The sequence below is a fragment of the Homalodisca vitripennis genome, chromosome 3 (genome assembly GCF_021130785.1).
Source record: "Homalodisca vitripennis isolate AUS2020 chromosome 3, UT_GWSS_2.1, whole genome shotgun sequence".
Lineage (NCBI taxonomy): Eukaryota > Metazoa > Arthropoda > Insecta > Hemiptera > Cicadellidae > Homalodisca > Homalodisca vitripennis.
In genome coordinates, this window is record NC_060209.1 from 184,634,276 (window position 1) to 184,658,713 (window position 24,438).

At 38.2% G+C, this 24,438-nt stretch overlaps 1 protein-coding gene across 2 annotated transcripts in view; it reads right to left on the reverse strand.

Annotated features, from left to right (window-relative positions):
* The window catches only part of LOC124357852 (transcription factor SOX-13-like), a 331,085-nt gene that overhangs the window by 34,043 nt on the left and 272,604 nt on the right, over positions 1–24,438 (reverse strand). The window lies entirely within an intron of this gene.

Consider the following 24,438-nt stretch of genomic DNA (forward strand, 5'->3'; position numbering starts at 1 on the left):
TTAGACTTTAAATATCGCATCAACTGTCATATATTCAGTAATCGCAGGTAAATTGGATAATTGAAGACGAAGATCGTATATTACTATAGTCCCTAGTGGCCACGACCACTTATTAATCATACAAACCAGCACAATAAATAACCATTGAATATTCAAGTGTCGGTCAGCTTTGAGGGATAAAATTCAATAAAATGTTACAGGCCTATAAGTTTATTACTGAAATAGATAAATTAATGTTAAAAATTTTAGTTGTAGTATTATTTACAAGCGAACATTTTAAAAACCTAATGGGCTGGTACAAATTCAATAATGTATATTTTCGACTATTTATAAATGGGGTTAAAACTATTTCAACAATCATGTGAGATTTTGAAATTTAAATACTCGTATATTATTTTGCACTTAAGCGTTTTAAATTTCACTCTACGCATAGTAATAACTCGTACAGACAGCCCTTCTTAGATTTATTTGTAACTTTGTTTCTATTGGTTAGTAATATGTTTGAGGTGACAAACAAGAACATTATAATCTCAAATTTCTCTGAGGTAAAGGTGATTTCTGACCAACTGAATCTTTCAGTCGGGCCGAAACAAAAATTCTGTTCGCGTCGGCAAACGCGAAGAGGCGATCTAGGCTGACGGCTAAACCGTTGCGTAAAAGCCGGATTTCGTGTGAACACTCATGAATGAACCTAAATATATAATAAGAAGGATGTAGGATGGCGAATGCACCGCGTGTATTTTTAGAGCAGAGTGGCGGACGTGTATTTTTAATGTGAGTCCGGCTGTGAATGGATAACCCCGGGGCCGGGCCTGTGGCGACAGTGCCTAGAGGAGGACCGCTTACTCGACTACTAGTAGTGTGGAGCTCTGATTACTACTAGTAGTAGGTCTACTTACAATCCATGATGTAAGTTTGGGTCTGCTGTATTAATCAACTGTCGCTTACTCGACTACTATTAGTACGCTGATTTTCTATCTACTAGTAGGTCTACTTACAATCTTAGGATGTAAGTTTGGATCTGCTGTATTAATAATTGTTTTGGCATTTATCAATTTATTTACTTAGGATTCAAAATTTTCTCAAGGACCAATTGAAATCATTCATCTCCAGATTAATTAATATTACTCGTTTTACACTCTTTGGGAATATTTTACATTCCACTTGCTCAGCAAATTGAAGTTGGATGAACTTATAATGGTATAATGTAAGCAAAGCCTTACCACATGGTGCAGTCATAACGAATAACATAGACAGAGAAAATAATAATTATTTAACTCATTGCAGCCTTTTATTTTTGTTGTATTTAATAGGAAAATCTCGAGAAGTAAGTAGGTTATATTTGCTTTTTAAATCATTGTTATTGTGAATACCATAAATCGTGTTGGAACATTTCATACTACAAAGACAGTCGAGAGGCAAAAGCAGGAATACAACAACGAAAACAATACGCCATTATACGAAACCATAATGAGAATGAAAAGCTCTCTATTCACCTAATTGTGAGGAGTCTCGCAATTGTCGACTCGACCGACTCAAGCGAGAGCGGACGAGTGGGCGAGGCCGCGTTAGACATAAAGCCAGATAATGAGTTCTTACGAAAGTAAAAGTAAGAACATTGTGGTCCGGCAGCGGATGTGTCAAAGCGGGCCAGAGGCTAAGTGCTGCCGCCATAAAGCCTTTCGGCCGTCAAGACCTCTGAAGTAAATCCTTTTGACAGCTTTTATCCCGAGAAAGTCCGGACCCCGTTTGACTCATGTGGGACCATTATGACGCGGGCTTTGTAGAAACTGCCGCATTTTAATTCCGCCAGGAGGGAAACAAACGGAGTCTTGTTTTCCGGATAAAGGGTTTCGCCGAGCACCCTTGACCGAACTAATTAAAAACGAGCGCTCGCCGCGCACAACGGCGGACACAATGGCGCTGACAAAGCGGTAGCGGAGGCGAGAGTACGCGAGTACGCACTCCCGCGCGCCCAGCGCTCGCGCATAATTGGTGTCCAGTGGTGCGCGCACCTTGGGAGTGGAGGTGGAGCAAGTATAATGCCCTTAACTTCCCTTAAACAATGGTGGAGAGCCTAAACTGAGGGATTAAGAACACAACAACACTGTAGACTTTAAATTTGAGTCGCCTCAGACTAGCAGTTACCCGCGGCTTCGCACACAATTTTGGCACCATGAGCATATTTATTTCCAATGAAACTTAATCTTAAATTAAACTTACTCATGAAAACCTGTATGTTGCCTATAAGTGTTTGAGAAAATAGAGATATCAGCAATCGAAGATGGCAAAGAAAAGAACAGCGGTAGAGGGAAAAGTGCGGTGGTCTGAATTGGATAATAGACTGAGGAGAGGGCGCGACTCCCGGGGGGCGGGATGTAACGATGTCGGCGACAAGTGACGTGAGACAAACCTGCGGTGACAGGCAATCGGCGACAGATCATAGCTCGTGTTGTGGCTGAGGCCTTGACAATAAGACGGGGAACTAACACTAGACCTCTGGAGATACTACCATACCAACAATGAAAGCCAGACATTGTAATTTTTTTTGTAAGGCAGATTTTGTAATTTTTGAGGGTGCTTATGGGGAGATTGCATTGGCAGTACCTCCAGCGCCACTGGGATCTTGCAGGGAAATAACACCGCTGGTTTGGAGGACAGAAAGTCAAGCGCCGGTTGGAAAGTTTTCATAAACACGTTACTGAAATTTGAAGGAATTATGCACCTCCTGATGTTATCACACAAAATGATCCAATGTCACAAAGGAATGTCTGAAGCACACTCAAGAGTCATGTATATTCTGCAAAAGTAGAAAAGTAGTAAAGGAATTTCTGAAACGTTTCTCTAATGTACCATGCAATAGAAATCAGGCTTATTTCTGACAGTTTTAACAGTAGTTTGTGTCACAACAGTTTGTGTCCTGCATGTCATTTGAAACATGTTGTTTATGTTGTCAAGTTCGTCAGTTGGAAGTTCATGATCATTTATTGATTTGTTCGTTCTGGGTTTGACACCTGAAGAAGATAGATAGATTGTAGCTCTCGAAATATACTGTTCAATTTATCCAACGGTGTCAAATCCTTTCCAATCGACTGTCGCCTATTTTTAACCTTAAAACAAGGAGCCAAACCTGTTTGGAAGGAACTACTAGATATGCTAGAACACCAAATCAGTCTGAGATTGATGAACAAGTTGAATTAATTGCTTAGATAATCGAAGTTGCAAGTTTGTTGCACTGTACAAAACATAACTATAGCTGTATTTGGCTGTAATTACGGAGAAAATCCAAAAGTCAAATAATCCATTGAAATAACGCGAACAATTGATTACTTCACATAATTAACCCTAGAGAGTCACTAGAACAGTCAAAACTATTTTCAGCCGGCAAAGAAGCTGTTAGGAGATGAAGAATGTGTGCTTTGTTTCGGACTAATTCTGGGAAGACAATTGTAAATGTGACTGGCAAACCCGGAGGCGTTAAATTAGCGCGTGGGCGTGGTCTGCCGCGGAGTGGACACAAGGCAGAATACAACAGACGTCAGCGTGCCTGCCTGCGATACCTCTCGTGAGCGATGAGTGATCAAAGCGACAATGGCAGTTAGTTATGGCTATTGTGTGGAGATACAAATGTTTGCAAGCTTGCGAGACGCTCCCATCCGTTGGAACAGTCTATTAACAACGCTGTAACTCTAGACAGGTTCGACTATAATGGGAAAATATCTCTCGGTACTTTCGCTGGGTATCTTGGACACATATACTTGTGTACTCACAATTCCGAGGATTTTAAGTGCTGAGTGCTTTAAACTTTGAGTGCCAAGGGTATTGAAGGTTGAATGTTTTAAGTGCCGACTTTTTTATCGACGGGTGAATTCTGGATGCCAAGGGTTGTTAGTATCGAGTTTTCAGTGTTCTGTCCGACAAATGTTCTGAGTGTCCACTGTCAGTACCGAGTGTTCTCAGAACCGAGTGTTCTGAGCGTTGACTGACGTCAATGCTGAATATTCTCATTGCCGAGCGTTCTGATCGACGAGTGTCCTGAGTCCCAACTGTAGTAAGTACCGAATGTTCTCAGTGCCGAGTGTTCTGATCGACGAGTGTCCTGAGTCCCAACTGTAGTAAGTGCCCCGAATGTTCTCAGTGCCGAGTGTTCTGATCGATGAGTGTCCTGAGTCCCAACTGTAGTAAGTGCCCAATGATTCCAGTGCCGAATGTTCTCAGTGCCGAGTGTTCTGATCGACGAGTGTCCTGAGTCCCAACTGTAGTAAGTGCCGAATGTTCTCAGTGCCGAGTGTTCTGGTCGACGAGTGTCCTGAGTCCCAACTGTAGTAAGTGCCCAATGATTCCAGTGCCGAGTGTTCTCAGTACCGAGTGTTCTGGTCGACGAGTGTCCTGAGTGCCGAATATTCTGATTTGGGATTGGCAGTGGATATTGATTATCAATGGATATAATTTTACAAATAACATAGGTAGTCTATTATGTCATTTCAAGAAATTCTAAATTTGCGTTATGTCTTTGAGCTGCTCTTGTTGTCATCTTAACTTGGTCACCGAGTGAATTATTGATCCACGAGCTCCTGGGGTGAGAAATAAGCTCTATTAGTGTCCGAACATTAGCGGCCCAAGATTATCTTGGGGTCGAAAGACAAAGATTTTGCCGAGAATTAGCTGCGGTGGTGAGGGTGCGCCTCCTAATCCGGGGAGAGAGACGCCCCACGACACACACACGCACACACACACAGTGAGTGACAAGTTCTTGTTTTCGGAGAGATTGTGACGTGTGACGCATGACGCGTGTTGTAGCCACGGAGCCTTGACGTTGACGGGGACCAATCCACAAAACACGTACAAGTACACACCTACATATCAGCTGCTCTGCTCTGCTGCACGCTCCTGCTGCTTTTTGTGGCGTTTCAATAACAGAAATCTGTCTGTAACCGAGCTAAATTAGGCTCGTCTTCACATCCAGCGTCACTTCGGCTCTCGCCACGGCTCTGGAGGTGCGGTTTTACACAGTTTGGGTGAAAAATACCTTAATTATTTTTATTTTTGTACTTATGTACCAAATGAATGGGATGTAACGCTTGGAACGATAATAATTTATACTCCTTCTGGATAATCAATCCCTCAGTGGCCTGAGATCACTGATAGACTTTAGAACTGGTTATTTATCAAGACTGACCCCAGAACTTGATATTCAGATAAAGCGTCTGATTTTGGGTTTGGAAACAATTCTGTTATTTTAAACTCATAACCCTTCATGATTACTTCCTTGAATACAAAAAAAGAATAACACATTTTTTGAGCACTCTATGTGAAATTACAGGCATTTAAATTAGGCAATTCTAAAGTCGGGTGCAAATAAAAAATCTGAAATTTTTAAAGTAGCCTATGTAGATTATTTTCAATTCCGTTTAGAAAAATTTAACAAACCGACCGTGAACAAACGAAATTTTACCAACATTGCAAATTAATAATAATACAATTATGTATTGGATTCCACATCTGGGAACAATTACATTATAAAATATATTACAATATTCGCATTATGCCAATTACGCCCATGGGTATCTAATGAATAATTTACAGCCACATAGAGTACAAAATAAAGTGTAATATAAGGGGAAATGCGTCTCTGATGTCGGAACTATGTAAATTCGTTTTGAGCTTCTTCGTCGTCGAGTTTCTTCGGATCTCTTCAGAGGAACATGCCTCCTGATTCCAGAAGTCAATGTCAGATAGTAGATGCTGGAATAAAAGGAAGATGAACTGGAGCTAAACTCAACATTCACATTGAATCAACTTTCCCACCATAGCTTCGTTAAGTGTAGAAAACTCGGTTGCTCTATTTCATTTGCTTGGCAAACTCGTTATTATTGCAACCAGCCTAAGTAACATTTTTCACAGAGACGGACACCCAGATAGTGACAGGCCAAGGTTTATAATGCCGCCTCTGTGTTTATTATACTATGTTAACATAGCGCATATTTTAACAGGCAACCTTCCATTCTGACGCCGGTATTTATGTGTCCGGCCACGTATCTGGCTTGCGCCCTCCCCCACTCACTACCGCGCTTTCTCGCAATAATTGGACCGTTCTCAGAGTAAATATGCCGTGTTTTCGTATAACCTCAGACAAAAACGTGTATCACACACGATAAACTTGATATAGTGCTTGGAATTACAAGTAGCAATCACTCTATTAAGTGTAGCCTGATATAATAGAGTGCAGCAAAGTACTGTTGGGACCTCCGTAGTATCGATTTATTTTATGTTAAATTTATTCTGGTATGGTTTAGACATCCACTCTATGATTATTCAATACCGGTACTGCACTAAGCCTTCATAGCAATAGTGTACGTCCAGTGTTATTACTCAGCGACGGTCACGTGGTCGGGAAACGCGCATTCCACAGTTTTTATTTTACACTTAAAACCTTAACACGCATTCCGGACTGATAAATGATTGTCGGCTAATTGGGTGGGCCCTAACGAGGAGAGAGTGGTCACTAATTGTTGTGTGACTAATCACTGAAGGGAAATACATCACGTAAACCAGGTTTGGCGGCACGGCGCGGCGGGTCAGAGTGGTTAGTCACGGCACTCGTACTCCGTGACTAGGGAACTCCGTGAACTCTACAGGCAAAGCGGCCTGAGCTTGGTTAGTCAAATTTTAGGAAACCCAGGCTAGCTTCGCTTGCAAGTCACTTTGAGATTTGACCTTGACAATCAGCTCGGTTTCTTATTTTTTGCCCACATCGAAACAAAAATAATTTAGAATTAATTTCAACAATTTTTCAAAGCAGTGTAAACCGGAACATGTAAATTATAGTTAGAATATTAGTTTGCTTCGATTGTTGTGTCTTTATTCTGTATTAACTGCCTTTTTACTAGAGTTTAGCAAAAATTTGAAACTTGTAAGAGCTAGCTGTGCCTACTATTTTTATGGCCCTTCTTTTTTTGCCGTAAAATTGTGTGGAAAGTCTTGACAAAAAGATAATCATCCAGGCACTTTTTAGTTTTTATAAATATTTGTAATAGTTAGCTTATTCTGAAAAAAAAAACTTTTTCACACTTTATCGACTAAATTATGAAATATTAAGTACAATATTTACAAAATAATTAAAAGCCAGATGGATACTTATTAGTTATATCTTTAAAATGCCCTAAACGTCTACAATCAAAATTATTTCACTATTAAAGAAATCTTGGGATGGTTAAGCGAAGAAACCTAATTTTCCAAAACAATAAATCGATTAGTATTGCACTTAAGATCCAACCTCTTAAATTTTTAACGGGGCTTTTAAGAGCATTTAATAAAAACACAGAAAAACTTTTACCCAGCTAAAAAAATACAAAAATTAACTAAGCACAATAGGCCTACTTTATTTTCTATTAATTGATCAAAGAAATGTCACAATTATCCAATAATTTTATTTTTATACACGAGGCCTTTCAACATCAAAGATGCCATCGTCAGGTGTGAAACACCTGAGAAAAATAAGCGCAATACGTTTTTACCCGAAAAGTAGAATCTAAATGTATTTAAGGTAATTAATTAATCAGTATAAAACAACATTTTGTGTTAGCTTATGAAGATGTGCTTATTAGTGGATTAATTTATTATTTTCAAAAAAAAACTACTAAAACAGAATGAATCAGAGACCCCCCTCAAGGAGTATTTGAACGTTGTTTTCATTCACAAGAAGTTTTGTAGTCATTTTCGAAACGAATATTTATCAACGTGATAACCTGCCAAAAAGAATCAAATAATAAAGAATGCGAAATGTTGATGTCGCATCTCAATTCCGTTTCCTCTCTCATGTGTTTCACCTGTACAACTATAGAGGACAAGACCGAGTGGCGGCCACAGCGCCTCTGTGAATGGGACACATATCGTACTGTCATGTCACCAAACATGCGGTATAAATAGCGTAGACCGTAACTTAGGACCGCTGAATGGACCGGCCCGGCCGGTGCGTGCGTGACGTCATGCGTGCGACACGCACACACACGCGCGCACACCGAGAATAGTCGGTCATCTCCAGGGGTGCCAACTGTGCATATGAATGGAGGAAAAACTTACAATTTTGTCAACACGATGTATGCCAACGCTACATCTACGAAGTGTAGGAGTTACGTGCAAATTTTGAACCTAGAGGTATCCGAATTTGAACAAGTGAGACAGCGGTGGATACAAATATTAATCTATTAAATATTTAGAAAATCGTATAAAAATTAAATAAATCCGGAAATGTTGTAAGAATTTATTTAAGAAAATAATACACCTAAATAAGAAATTATTGCATCATTTTACAAAAATCCTACTGCTAAAATTGTAAAAATGCGAATTTTTTAGTCACCCACGCATATTTTAAAAAGCAACTTACTGTTAAAAATCGTAAACAATTGTTTTTATTGAGTATTAATTACTATTCTGTACAATTGTTGCCTTACTAAATAAAAAACTCATGAGTGTGTACTATATCCAGTATACATTCTATACGTTTCCCCCAAAATATTAACCATCTCGTTTAAAATTAAGTACCTTATTGGCTACGACAAAGTTCCATGAAAGCTCAAGTAGGTCACTTGAGAAGTGCGCGCGCAGAACCGTACACGAAGTGGCTCTAAAAGGAAAGGAAGCGGCAGAAAGTCGGGTGGGGAAACAATAGAGTTTAATTGTCTGTTGGATGAGAAGCAAACAATGGGTGGGGCGGCGCCGGCGGAGCACGCGATTGGTAGAACAAAGGGGGGAGTGGGGCGCTGTGATTGGTCGACGAGACAATAGCTCGGCCACTAGCACACCTTCCAGGTGCTACAATGGCGCGGTGCCAGCTCCTTGACCGCCGCCATCTTGGCCGCCGCAGCACCTCTTGCTGGCCACTAGTGTCTCGGGAGACATAAGGAGCAGTACCGAGTAATCGCCGTCAGCAAGCGGACGGATAAAGTTTTTCTTACTCCATGAAAAGAAATTATTAGTTATAACAATGATTGTATTGGCTAGTTGAATACGTTTTGTAGAATTTAACAATTCCCGTAAGAATATATTGTTTGATTTTATATTCCATAAGGTCTGTACAACGTTGAGACGTAGAGATTTATACATATGATAGTTCGTATTTTTGAAAATAAACGTACGTAAAAATGGTAGAACATATTTAAGTCAGGGATGAAAAATCTTTAAGGGTTAAAGAGTTTTATGTAATATATATATATGTGTGTGTGTGTGTGTGTGTGTGTGTGTGTGTGTGTGTGTGTGTGTGTGTGTGTGTGTGTGTGTGTGTGTGTGTGTGTGTGTGTGTGTGTGTGTGTGTGTGTGTGTGTGTGTGTGTGTGTGTGTGTGTGTGTGTGTGTGTGTTAATTTATATTCTTGTTGAAAATCAACGTGTACAAAAACTGTAGAACATATGGTAAGTCGTGGAGGGTATCTTTCAGGGTAAAATTTACACAAGAAAATAGCGAATAACTCAGAATAAACATTTGCACAAAGAGGTTGATCCAGTTCTATTTTACTTACGATGAAAATAAGTGAGCTTTAATTTATTTTTAATCCCGCAAAAAGTAAATTAATGAACGTTACATCGTGCAGAGATGTACTTAATACTCAAATTCATCTAATATAATCAACAACATAACCTCAAAGGTTTTTATACGACTTTATAGTATTTTCAGCTACACTAAATTAAGTGGTAAATGTATAAGAATAAAAAACTAGTATTGTTTCTATAGTCATTGTATAAGCACGTAATACAAATAAAAATTTCAACTTATTCCCTACAGCCATAAAGATTTTTCATACAGTACAACTAATCCATTAAATGTGCTTTATTATTTGCCAAAAAATAAGTTATATATTTATTCGTGGTTCTTTTATTAGTGGCAGTTGAGTTTTAATCAACTGTATGATAGATTATGTATTTTCCATACAATATTTAAATACAGAGTTTTATGTATGGTTAACATTTTGAGACTTTTCTGATACATACTGAGATCAGATAATCGTTCCGTAGAGACTAAGTCATTGATAAATATTGTCATAATTTTAAAATATTGTGGTTCAATAACTAGTAACCTACTACTCGGCCTATTAAGAAATGTGCATTTTCGCAATTTTATGTTGAAAGATTTTTTATGAAACAGGTGATTTATATTCAAAAACCAGATTTATAAACCAGGACTGAAGTAATAATCAATTATGTACATATCGAAAAAATACAAAATTGATTTGCATTTGAATAATATAATCGTTCATATAAACATTTTATTTTATTTACATAACCTTTATATTGATACTGAACAATTATAGCTTAACTAATTAAAATTCAACTACCTTAAACTTGTATTACAAAACTTAAAAAAGGGTTATAATCCATTATGGAAAAGATACTTTAATGTGGCTATTATTGAATAATATATAATATACGTTAGATCCTAAATTTCACACATTGTCGGCCATCATTTTGAAACGAATAAAGAAAACTTATTTTTTACTTAAGTTTTTTTATAAATTATGTATAACAATACATAGTGCACATTAGAAAAACTCAAGTAAATTCGGGAACCTGTGGATTTTTGTACATTCTGAAGTTAAATAGTTTGATTTATTTCGTGGGGAAATAGTTTATTTTACTATTTTAGGGCAATCAGTTCGTTCACAATCCATATGAAGTACCGTAAGTTATAAAGTCGTACTAATCTATCTATAGTTCTAATATCTACGAATAATGATAACTTTTAATAGTGCTTTTTACCTTATCATTTCCGCTTGTACTTTTTGGTTGCTTAAAATTATGCACGTTAACCCTTAGTGTTACTTTTTAAGAGTCTGCTATACTGGCAGCCATCTTGAATTTAGCTATATAAAAACAATGTTCAATTTTAAACCTGATTAAAGCAGAATGTTGCGAAATACCTCTTTGAAAATAAACATCCACACTTTTTTCGATATTTTACTACTTATTCTCAAAACCCCCAAAAATGTCTGTAATTTATCTTTTAAACATCCAAATAGTCTAAACTCAAAACATTAAAAATAACTCATATTAATTATATCTTTAAAATGAGTCTACGCACACGAATGGTTTTACACCCAAGTTTATTATTGTTCTTAACAGTCCAAACTCGGGCATCAATCTAATCCTTGTATAGCAGAACTAAACAATCGTGGATACATCCTAACTAATGTTAAAAATATGAAAATGAGTGTGTTGATTTGATAAGCTTTCATGTACAAACTATTCACATAGGCGAAAAATGCTATGTTAGTCACTTAAGTTGCATTCACAGCAGACAAATATTATTAATTGAATGAGCATATTAAACTTAATCAACTGTTCTGCAAACATTGTTTTATGACAGCACAACCATATATTTAATTAATTTAACCACTTTTTAAACTTTGTTTAATTTATACTGTGAAAGCATAGAGTAAGCTTGATAGCAAGAGCACTTCTTATGTCAACCTTTTCTGAATCCGATGTTGAGCGCAGAGTTTAAGGATATATCCGTTAAAGAAAATTACGAGTTTGAGTAAAAATCTACTTTTAACTGTACATTTGAGCAAATATTAAGTATGCAGCGCTTGTTCCGTACTGCAATGCAGATATAAAATTAAAAGTTATTATCTCACTTTTACTATAAATTGAAACTTTTATAAAACCCATGTTAATTGTCTTTAGACAGAAGTAGGTTTCCCTGTCTTGTGTATGAATACATTTTATTGATAGGGAATCAAGGCAAAATCAACTATGGATCAATAAGTACTTACATCTGAGTAAATTACAATGACCATAATTATAAACTTTCGGCAGATTTCCTTGATCGTTGCAACAAGGCAAACTCAACATTTGCGTTGGAAATATAATTTACTCGAACCAGAAGTGCTCATATGCGTGTAAACCCCACTTAATTGCGTGCATAGCCGCGGGTACTGCTAATAAATAAACACAAATAAGAACGTCTTAAAGAATTTAAATCAGATTTAAGATAACCCCAACCATTAATAATATTTTATTGGTAACTAAACAAAAGTATACGAACAGAGTATAGCAAGTTGTGACACAATCAAAGCCGTTACAGCTACTCCCACACAGCGATGTTACCGGGAACACTCAAACAAATTCCATCTGGCGGAAGAATACCGCGGTAATAGAGAAACAGCCTGAGCCGGGGTAAAGGCTGATAATACTCCTTTCTGATATGATGCACGAATGTAATTCGCCGCCTCACCGACTCCAATCCTCTGATGCTCGCATACGAATGGCATTTTTCAATTTGAATTTATTTCGGCACAGCCAAGCAACTATTACGGGCCAATCTAAGGAACAACGTCACGTTGTGGGGAATTTAAGATGCGGGAGAAGCCAAAAAGGGCTCTGCGCCTTACAGGCCGCCATTTTGTTACCAATCGTTCCCCTTCAGTTGCTGGGGAATCTCCGATAAAATGCTGAAAAGCGGTAGTGTAAAATATCACGTGTGCGTCACCTGTAACAAATTCCTCACTACTATCGTTATAAACTTAAAACTCGATGGTAAAACAAGTTTCTCTCGTACCCTTGTTTCTTCACCAAACCGTATTCAAAAGAATGATGAAGCAAGAAAATTAAACTCAGCATCCGTTCAAATCTTTAAAAAGGTTACCAATTATACTTTTCATAGTTGAACTTGGAGAATGTCCCACAGAAAATGATTTGCTCTTCTCAACGGGTATAGAAACTTATTTCACATAATATAGACCTTCGGCGTAGCACAGGGATAGGTTGTAGCTTCCTAACCGAGAGATGACAGGTTCGATTCCCGGGGAGGCCAATACAGATTTTCAATTGGGTATGGACCGTTTCCCTTACGAACTATTTAAAATTCCACTGACGTAGAAAGGACCCCCTTACAAATACAAATAAAATTATAAACTTTAATATGGTCAACACGATGATACGGGCGATGCGATGTATGAATACTTCATGAAATTAAGTAGTTTCTTTTTGGGAACCATTAAAATTTGTAGAAATAAACACGCAAGAAAGATAAATCTGAACAAGTTTATAGATTGGAATTTTGGAATTGAATATTTCTTATAAATTGATAAAGTCTTAATTACATTATCCACTACTGTTAAGAGAATGCTCCATAATAGATGATAAGAAATACATAAATTGCGCATGTTTTTTATGGATAATTTACTAGTATTGAAGGAATGTGCTTCATTAGATTAAGGAATTGAGGAATCGCAAATGTTTTAGAATGGATTTTGTTAGTGTTCTGGGAGTTTCTTTATTAAACTTTGAGGAATTGCACATTTTTGCTAGCGCTAACTTCCGATTTACAGTACTAAATAATTTCTTACTAAACAGGCAATAGCTTTTCAGGGGTGTCAATATCATGTTTCTTTCCAATTTTTAGACTCGGATAAAAGTCCGGAAGTCGTCTTGTCACTGTAAAATTGGCTATCTATTCTGCTTACATGGGTTGTGGACTTCTCTTACTACTCTTGTCAACTACATGTGGAATTCAGACCAAGAGACGACTTGGCACTGTAGAATTGTTTAACTACTCTGCTTACATGGGTTATGGACTTCCCTTACTGCCAACTAAATGTAAACTCTACATTCTGTTACTTTCCAATTGTCAGACTCTTAGAGAAGTCCAAGAGACGACTTGGCACTGTAGAATTGTTTAACTACTCTGCTTACATGGGTTATGGACTTCCCTTACTGCCAACTAAATGTAAACTCTACATTCTGTTACTTTTCAATTGTCAGACTCCGAGAAAAGTCCAAGAGACGACTTGGCACTGTAGAATTGTTTAACTACTCTGCTTACATGGGTTATAAACAAGAAATAAAAGAAAAAAACGGACTTCCCTTACTGCCAACTAAATGTAAACTCTACATTCTGTTACTTTTCAATTGTCAGACTCCGAGGATAAAGTCCAGAGACGACTTGGCACTGTAGAATTGTTTAAACTACATCTACTTACATGGGTTATGGACTTCCCTTACTGCCAAACTAAATGTATAACTCTACATTCTGTTACTTTTCAATTGGTCAGACTCCGAGAAAAGTCCAAGAGACGACTTGGCACTGTAGAATTGTTTAACTACTCTACTTACATGGGTTATGGACTTCCCTTACTGCCTAAACTAAATGTAAACTCTACATTCTGTTACTTTTCAATTGTCAGACTCCGAGAAAAGTCCAAGAGACGACTTGGCACTGGGTAGAATTGTTTAACTACTCTAACTTACATGGGTTTTATGGACTTCCCTTACATGCCAACTAAATTGTTAAAACTCTTACATTCTGTTTACTTTTTCAATTTGTCAGACTCCGAGGAAAAAGTCCAAGAGACGACTTGGCACTGTAGAATTGTTTAAACTACTCTACTTACATGGGTTATGGACTTCCCTTACTGCCAACTAAATGTAAACTCTACATTCTGTTACTTTTCAATTGTCAGACTCCGAGAAAAGTCCAAGAGACGACTTGGCATCTGTAGAATTGTTTAACTACTCTACTTACATGGGTTATGGACTTCCCTTACTGCCAAACTAAATGTAAACTCTACATTCTGTTACTTTTTCAAATTGTCAGAATCCGAGAGAAAAGTCCAAGAGACGACTTGGCACTGTAGAATTGTTTAAACTACTCTGCTTACATGGGTTATGGACTTCCCTTACTGCCAACTAAATGTAAACTCTACATTCTGTTACTTTTCAATTGTCAGACTGCCGAGAAAAGTCCAAGAGGACGACTTGGCACTGTAGAATTGTTTAAACTACTCTACTTTTTTTTTTTTTACATGGGTTATGGACTTCCCTTACTGCCAACTAAATGTAAACTCTACATTCTGTTACTTTTCATTGTCAGACTCCGAGAAAAGTCCAAGAGACGACTTGGCCACTGTAGAATTGTTTAACTACTCTACTTACATGGGTTATGGACTTCCCTTATGCCAACTAAATGTAAACTCTACATTCTGTTACTTTTATAATTGTCAGACTCCGAGAAAAGTCCAAGAGACGACTTGGCACTGTAGAATTGTTTAAATACTCTACTTACATGGGTTATGGACTTCCCTTTTACTGCCAACTAAATGTAAACTCTACATTCTGTTACTTTTCAATTGTCAGGACTCGAGGAAAAGTCCAAGAGACGACTTGGCACTGTGAATTGTTTAATACTCTTACTTACATGGGTTATGGACTTCCCTTACTGCCACTAAATGTTAACTCTACATTCTGTTACTTTTCAATTGTCAGACTCCGAGAAAAGTCCAAGAGACGACTTGGCACTGTAGAATTGTTTAACTACTCTACTCTTACATGGGTTATGGACTTCCCTTACTTGCCAACTAAATGTAAACTCTACATTCTGTTATACTTTTCAATTGTCAAGACTCCGAGAGAAAAGTCCAAGAGACGACTTGGCACTGTAGAATTGGCTAACTACTGTGCTTGCATTTCTTCTACTGCCAACTGAATGTATAACGAACAGAGTTTGTGACAATAGCGGCGTTGACGGTACGAAGCACAGTTCGGCGGTGTCTGCGTTGTGCGCGGGCGGAGGCGGTCTGGCCCTGTATCGGGCATATTGTGAGCACAGAAATAGCCCCAACAAAATGGCCCCTTTCAACTAATAATTGGGCGAGCTAATGTCATCGCATCGGGCGCGATTGTTGGCCGGGAATAGACCGACTGCACTGTCCGCAGTCTAGGGCACATCATTTCCTGCTCACCTCCTTCCAGAAAATTCACCCACTTCTGCGTCGCAAAAAGTGAGAGACAGTCAAACCGCAACTTGACACTTTATAAGGAATCGTTTCTGTGTATAACGCTTTTTCCACGAGTAACATGTCGTTGTACGGGCGTACAATAACTAAAATGCTTTATGGATTTTTCAAAAAAATTTTGGATTTATTCAGAATTTTTTTATTTCATCATATATTATTCAGTGTACGCTGAAAAAAAACAAACAAAACAAAAAGGCTAATGTTTATTAATTATATCTTTGAAATTAAATATCTCCCATATTAAATATCCCACGCTATTGTAAACGCTATCATGAAAACTGCACGAGCTTTACCATTGTCCTTAAGGTGAAAGAAAACTCAAGGTAATTTAACTATAGTTGGCTCTTAAAAACACGATCATGTTGAAATAATAATAGATTCATAAACTTTGTTATACATTGATGGATATTAGCTTCACAGGTAAGACAAAAGCTTTGAAATTGTTTAATATATAGTCTTGCTGTCAATGGAAACTATTCGGAGATAGATTATTATAATTATTGATGTGTATTTAAAATAATACAATTTATTGTTATCAGAATCGTAGCCATCTTAATCGCCGACATTAGTAATAAATAATCGAATACAGTGTTCTAAAATTGTATTAATTATAATTGTAAGCTTATTAATGCGTTAAGTTAACATTTGTACTTTGGTAATTAGGTATCGGAGAAATAATTTTTAACCTGTACTATTGTGACTTTACAAAATCTGGATAAAATGTAATACTTCTGCCACTCAATGTTGAATTTTATATTTTTACAAAATTACTGTTGGAACCAAACGATTGAGTGGGGCCAAAAATAATGAGTGGCTCGAGAACATTTTCTCTCCTCCCCCACCCCCAAAATAAAAGTAGGGCCTATAAGATGCAAGATAATAAGAAATTTTTCTTTAACAAAACGTGATTAACAATTTAAAATATCAAAAGTGATCATAAGTACTTATAGACACAAAGTTTAGAAAGGAGGTGTATGTGTTGAATCAATAATAGTATCAATCAGCCTAAATAATAATTAATTGCTCAACAAAAAAAGAAAATGTGATTCGAAATGTCCTTAATAAATGTGCAAAAAAGAACCGTTATGTGTATATTTTATTACTTTATAGCGAGTCTACTCTTTCCATTGTCAATAATAAAAAATCACAAATTTTAATTATTTTTAAAATTGGACATACCAAACTTATTGGTCGAAAACGGCAGGTTAATAAATTGAACCTCCTAAACTGGCCTCAAGATGCTGGATTGCAGCATTTAATGTAACACAACTCAGCCGGGTCCCGTCACACAAAACGAGCGTCAGTCTCAATTATTTCTACAAGACGTTGTCATAAATCTGGAATATTTAACTGCGGTTTGCACAGCGTATCGCCGCGGCTTCGCGTGACAGGTACTTTACAGCCGCGTAACAGTCACAGAGCTTTTTTCTCTAAGTTATGTTCCACTCCATTGTTTTATTTTGAACACCAGCGCTGGTACCCGGCCTGACTTTTGTCATCCACCACGATAGTTTATCTATATGAAACCCGAGTTTGAAATAAAATCTAAACCGAAGTATAAGCAACTACCAGAACTGCAGGTGCTGCACGCGGTCAGCTATTCCATTCAATCTAATTCACATTTTGGTATTACGAGGTTTAAGGAATTCATGGTGAATGACCAACCTACTTCTACGCACTCACGTCTGATCCTATTTCTTCAACCTATTTCCTTCCTACCGGCATTACTTTATTTCTACCAATAAACAATATTTTAATTCTAATGTAAATGGTTCAAGGTATGTTATTAGTAAATAATAAACCAAAACAACGAAGTCTCGAAGAACCCTATAGTACGTAAAGAAAGTCTTTACCTTACTTTTAACTTTGGCGTCCTTTGACATTTTGACCCCAAAATCAACAGGGGTTTTCCTTGGACCAAAAGGCACAAGTGTACCAAGTTTTAAGCATGTAAGCATTTAAAAATTGGCATATAGCCAAGAACACAATTTGAGAAGGAACTGGCAGACACTTAATAAAACTTACAACGTTTGAAGGTTCAGTTGAAACCATGCCGTTTCGTTCTTGGTTACAATTTCGGCCTTTAGATTCTAGCGCGAATGGCATTCATTCATCTTCCAACATGTGTACGCACTAAACTGTAAGCCCTTGAGGATCCAAGCATTATAAGAAATTGTTGTAGTTGTTTTAGATTTTTATTTAATTTTTTTAATTTTATTAAAGTTTTTGATATTTTTACATTTTTAGTGTAAGCAAGAGTTACAAGCAGACATATTCTTTAATAATACACCCAAAACTAAAACTGGTATAGATACCATTATTAGACATAATTAGATAATTACCGAAAAACGCTTGCCTCATTAATAAAAAGCGCAATCTCATAATTAATTGATACCATGACACATGAATAACAACATGGTTATTACTATTATAGTTTACAGTAACTGAGCGATTGAGAATTAATTATCATGTTTTACTAAATTGTTTTATGCCTTCAAGTGATCATTATTGTATCACATCATTAAGGACCCAAGAGAATTTTCTTAAAATCATGTCGTTGTCTTAAAATTTGATAAGTATATTCTTCTAGGTCCAAGAAAGAATTGCATTTATGTTGGAGTCAAAAGGTTAAAATTCAATCCGTCCATCTACGTAGATTTATAAGGTGACTTCCTAGAAACTTACTTCATAGATTCCATTTGGTCCAAGGAAAAATCCTATTCATTTTTGGATCAAAGAACAGTCTGTCCGTTTCTCTGTTGCGTAACTCTTCCATTGCGTTCTGTTGGGTCCCTCGATCGGTTTATTTTAATACCAAACATTTTATGGGTTTTGTTATAACAAAATACGAGTAAAAGAAGGTTCCCTTGAAAGCTCAAATTCCACAAATAATATATAATACAAAAAATTTTATTTATTTATTTTAATTCATGAAAAAGGTGTATGACACAACATATTTCTGAACAAAATTAATTAATCTGTTTTTTTTAGCACTCTAGAAAAGTTATGTATATTAATATTCGTACTGTTGCTTGTACTCAAAACCCAAACTTCCTTTTGTCGGCTACAAATTACTGACCAGTCAGTCATTTCCCGCAACTCCCACATCCCGAACGCACAAACAAACATTTCAAATTGATCCCACCTTTCGCCCTGGCTCTGTTATTATTCCCGTATTATCTGGCGGGCGGTGCGGCTGTAGGACCGTTATAATTGCAATTAAAAAAGCAATATGGAGCCACAAAGGGTGGGGTTGCTCAATGGAAGACTGTTGCTGCCACTGGTTGGTCAAACGGGACAATCAGTATAATAATCCCCTCACGCTAATACGCCGGCATTGATGGTTCTGTCTGTCTGTCTGTGTGTATCAATACTGTGATTGGGAGGGGGATAACTGTAATGTGCGGCAGTGCCATGGCAATGATGATACAATTGTGTGGCATTGATGGTTCTGTCTGTCTGTCTGTGTGTATCAATACTGTGATTGAGAGGGGATAACTGTAATGTGCGGCAGTGCCATGGCAATGATGATACAATTGTGCGGCATTGATGGTTCTGTCTGTCTGTCTGTGTGTATCAATACTGTGATTGGGAGGGGGATGGCTGTAATTTGTCCGGCAGTGCCATGGCAATGATGATACAATTGTGTGGCATTGATGGCTCTGTATATGTATCAATACTTTGATTGGGAGGGGGAATAACTGTAATGTGCGGTTAATGCCGTGGCAATGATGATACAATTGTGTGGCATTGATAATTCTGTCTGTCTGTCTGTCTGTGTATCAATATTGTGATTGGGATGGGGATGGGGATAACTGTAATGTCCGGCAGTGCCATGGCAATGATAATACAACAGTCTGGCATTGATGGTTCTGTCTGTCTGTCTGTGTGTATCAATACTGTGATTGGGAGGGGGATAACTGTAATGTCCGGCAGTGCCATGGCAATGATGATACAATTGTGTGGCATTGATGGTTCTGTCTGTCTGTCTGTGTGTATCAATACTGTGATTGGGAGGGGGATAACTGTAATGTCCGGCAGTGCCATGGCAATGATGATACAATTGTGTGGCATTGATGGTTCTGTCTGTCTGTCTGTGTGTATCAGTACTGTGATACTAAGATCACTGAGGACCCAACAGATTCATATACGAGTATAAGATCAATGAGGACCCAATACATTCATATACTAGTATAAGATCACTGAGGACCCAACAGATTCATATACTAGTATAAGGTCACTGAGGACCCAACAGATTGGTGAGGAAGTTGCGGTGTTGACGGGGATCGCGCCAGAGGACAAAAGTGTGACCGTTTCTCCAGCGCCTCCAGGCCCAGTGGCCGAGTGTGGGTGTGCGGCGTGACGTGATGAGCCACTGGGAACGAGGTGCTGACGCTGTTCCCGGGGACGTGACAGACACTCGGTCGTGAGCACCGTCACATTGTCTCGAGCTTCCCGGAGGTGGAGGGGGATACGTCACAGGTTGGAAATAAAAAAGCATTGTAACATTTATTGTCGTTTGTTCAAAAATTGTCATGAATGCAAAGAGAAAATAAGTGGAAAGTGAGATAAGGTTGTAACGGATAAGAAAAGGATGTGGTACCCAGAAGTTGGGTCTTTTCAGTTTATCCAACTTCCACATTTGGCATAAACGGGGATCAGTTCATTGTAAGCATTGCAGCTCTGACAATAGTCTCGCTCTTCCACTTGATGAAACTCACGAGGTGCATCTGATAACCATGGCCGTAAAGCAGCCAAGATACAAGGCTGTGCCAAAATTTGCCCAGAATCTTGCCAAAACTCACCAAGAACATCGACAAAACTCACCAAGAGACGCCAAAGGTCACTAAGAAACTTGCCAAACTCCCAAGATACACCCCAATCTCCTCAGGAAACTCGTCACAACTCATAGCCAAAACACAACCCAAACTCATCAAGAACTCCACGCACTGAGATGAAGAAATTTCTTGACAAATCATCGTACACGATTGTGCCAATGGCGTGAGCTTAGATGCGTATGGTCTGATGCATATATTCATCCTCTATGACTAATTGTCATTCTGATGTACTTCACCACATTTCTATATTCTAACTATTTATTGGTATCCAAAGTTGGTTTAGGCTTTACCTCGTGGGTCTTTTCGTCTATTCTAACTACCATTTTACCAGCTGGAGCTCTGCTCGTCTCACGGGAATAGACTGTGGGATAGCTAATAAGTTATTGTTAAAGCACTAAAATATTGTTATTGTTGAAAACTGAGCTGTTATTACTTAATTCGACAGGTTTACGAGACAACGGTGAGTAGTATACGACGAGAGGTTTCGCTAGTTTCATTAGCCACTAAAAGTTTTATGTCACCTGTTCTACCCAGTGGCAGTGGTGCATGACTACAGGTGGGCCGCGTACTGAGGTTTTGCGACAGAATTAACTTCGCCACGTGTCATAACTTTTCCCACCCGTAAATATCCTCACTCGAATTTCGTAGTTTACCCCAAGAAAGTAAAAGACGTTTCAGACCTGGTATTTATGTTCAGGATGGACTAGTGAAAGTAAAGTAACAAATCGTCCCTAAAATTATCTAAACTGGTGGCCAACATGATTTTCAGGCCTTCCACGGAGCTAGGTCCACAGCTCTGTTTTCCCACATCCACCCCAGGAATTATCGTATTTACAACGCTTACATCAAATCTTTTTGGAAACAAATTTCCAGCTCCAATAAGGAGGACTAAAAGTCTAAGCAAGCGTTTTCTTCTCGAAATCACGTATGATTTGTGATCCATCACTGTATTTTTGACGAGATATTGTAAAGGAACGTGATTATTTCCGGACATCCCTCATTAGTATCACTGAACGATGGCAAATGATCACTAATTAATTATGGTATCCATGTGGGTATCATGTGTATCATGCCAATACTTCCAGGTGCAGGACGAGTATTCTGTGCCGCGACCCCCTTGTGAGATCTAACTTACAATGGTGTTTATCGGAGAGGCCTGGGTTATGGCAGAGGCTCTGATGGCCCTTCCCAGAAGCGGGGGTTACAATGTACCGGGAATCGAAGCTACCGGGAACGGGCGTTTGATCGGCCGTTCTTTATGGGCCTTCAAAGGGCCCAGAGTAAACATCGGCCGAAGTCAAAACAGACCAACCCCGCGTGAGTGACGCCGGTAGGCGAGTATAATAAGCGGGGCTCGTTGTATCAACACGCTCAGCCCATAACGGGCGCAATTTACATTGTTTAATACTTAATTACAGACGAATCACGAAATTCAAAAATCTATATCCATTATAACAATAAAATCCTCGCAATTTCCCTCAATTTAAGCCTACTCATATTTATATAAATTAAAATTCGTACTCGGTAAATGTAAAAATACGAGATAAAACACAGAGTTGAGATGGAAACGACTTTAAAAGTCGCAACCCCAGCTTTGGAGAAGGGATCGTGTGAGGAAATAAAACAAAAGCGGAATAATTCCGCCCCGAGAAGTCCGCTATAATGAAACATGTATCCGAGCAGAAGTGGCGGCCATTTTGTGTACGCAATCCACTTTGTTCTCTTTGCATCTGCATACAAAGAGGTCACATTCTTCTGCCGGACAAAGGTCCGCTCGATAACACAGCAGCGCCTTGCCGCGCTACCCGCCTAGCCGCTTCCCGCCCTGCCGGCACGCCCGCGCCCGCTCGTCCGCTCCTCTCTGCCACGTTTTGTTTCTCGCCCTCAAAAGAACTCAAGTACTTCAGATCAGGCTTTGGATTCGGTGGAGAGAAATCACTGTTTTTACATTTACCTTCCCGGCACGCTTGGCTGTAGAACAAAAGCTCCACTCCACCAGTGAAATGTTTGTTAATACATCGCTTTGCCAAAGCTGTCCGAACCGGAGATATCGCTATCTTATCCCCTTCGTTGTTATTTGCTATGCAGGGTGTGCACGAATCATCCGGTAATATTTTGAGGATTTGCTCATCGAATTAAGACAAACACAGAATAAAAAATAAATGTAGTACTAAAATTCATAGTTCACCGTATTTATGTAGTTTTTTTTTAGATTTTATTTTTTTATCTCAGACAAGTAAAGATAAAACTTTCAAATTTTCTACAACTATTACCGTTGCAGTTTAAAATAAATAAAATGATATACTATCATACGACACTTAAAGATGGCGGCGGACGGTCGAAGTTTTCAAAATTTAATATTGAGATAACAACTAATAAGATTATAAAACTATGCAAAAAACGATAAAAGTCGCTAAATTTAATTTAAATTTTTTTATATAAAACGTAAAAATCAGTCAATAATTAATGTAATGTGAGCTTTTATCTGTTATAATGCACGGCAACAATGCACTATTTACATAATTACGGCATCATTGACCGTGCATTAAAAACAGTTAAAAGCTGACATTGTTTACTGTCTGATTTGTACAATCTAGGTGTTAAAAGGTTTGTATTTAATTTTAATAACTTCTATTATTAAAAAATAATTCATATTGTTATTAATATTTATGATATTGATCTGTAACAAGTTTAACCGTCCACATTCTTGAAACGTGATATGATAATGTACATTTTTTATTTGGGACTGTAAGAACAATACATTTGAGTTTTTTCATCTTTACTGGTATTTATTGAATTTAGAAAATCTAAAGTATTATACTGATTGGCTTTACGAAAACAACTACATTTGCTAAACTGCTAAATCTTTGTAAAAAATGTAGATAGTGAACAATAAAATAAACCTATATATAAGTGGTTCAAACTCTACGTTAGGTATAGAAAAACATTACTCAGGAGTCTTTAAAAATACTTAAAAGGAGCTATTCACTCATACAAGACACAAGTCTATACCTAGAAAACACACTTTTTCCAGTATGATTCCTTTATCATTGTCTAAAGATTGTCTCTTCCAGTCCGCTTCAATACAGGACAGAGAAAATGTTTCAACGAACACCATTTTAGTGCTTATTAATTCTACCTCCCAGGAAAAAAATATATAAATGCATCAATATATACCACAGTAAAAGTAGCATTTTGTATTGGTCACGAGTACTGGAAGGGAGAGTGTAGTACAGTTGCGCCTAATTCACCGGGTACTGGAAAGGGAGAGTGTAGTACAGTTGCGCCTAATGCACCGGGTACTGGAACGGAGAGTGTAGTACAGTTGCGCCTAATTCACCGGGTACTGGAAGGGAGAGTGTAGTACAGTTGCGCCTAATTCAGTACGTGTGGTACAGTTGCGCCTAATTCACCGGGTACTGGAAGGGAGAGTGTAGTACAGTTGCGCCTAATGCACCGGGTACTGGAACGGAGAGTGTAGTACAGTTGCGCCTAATTCACCGGGTACTGGAAAGGGAGAGTGTAGTACAGTTGCGCCTAATTCACCGGGTACTGGAAGGGAGAGTGTGGTACAGTTGCGCCTAATTCACCGGGTACTGGAAGGGAGAGTGTAGTACAGTTGCGCCTAATTCACCGGGTACTGGAAGGGAGAGTGTAGTACAGTTGCGCCTAATGCACCGGGTACTGGAACGAGTGTGAGTGTAGTACAGTTGCGTTCACCGTAGAGAGGTACAGAGTACTGAGTGTACAGTACAGTTGCGCCTAATTCACCGGGTACTGGAAGGGAGAGTGTAGTACAGTTGCGCCTAATTCA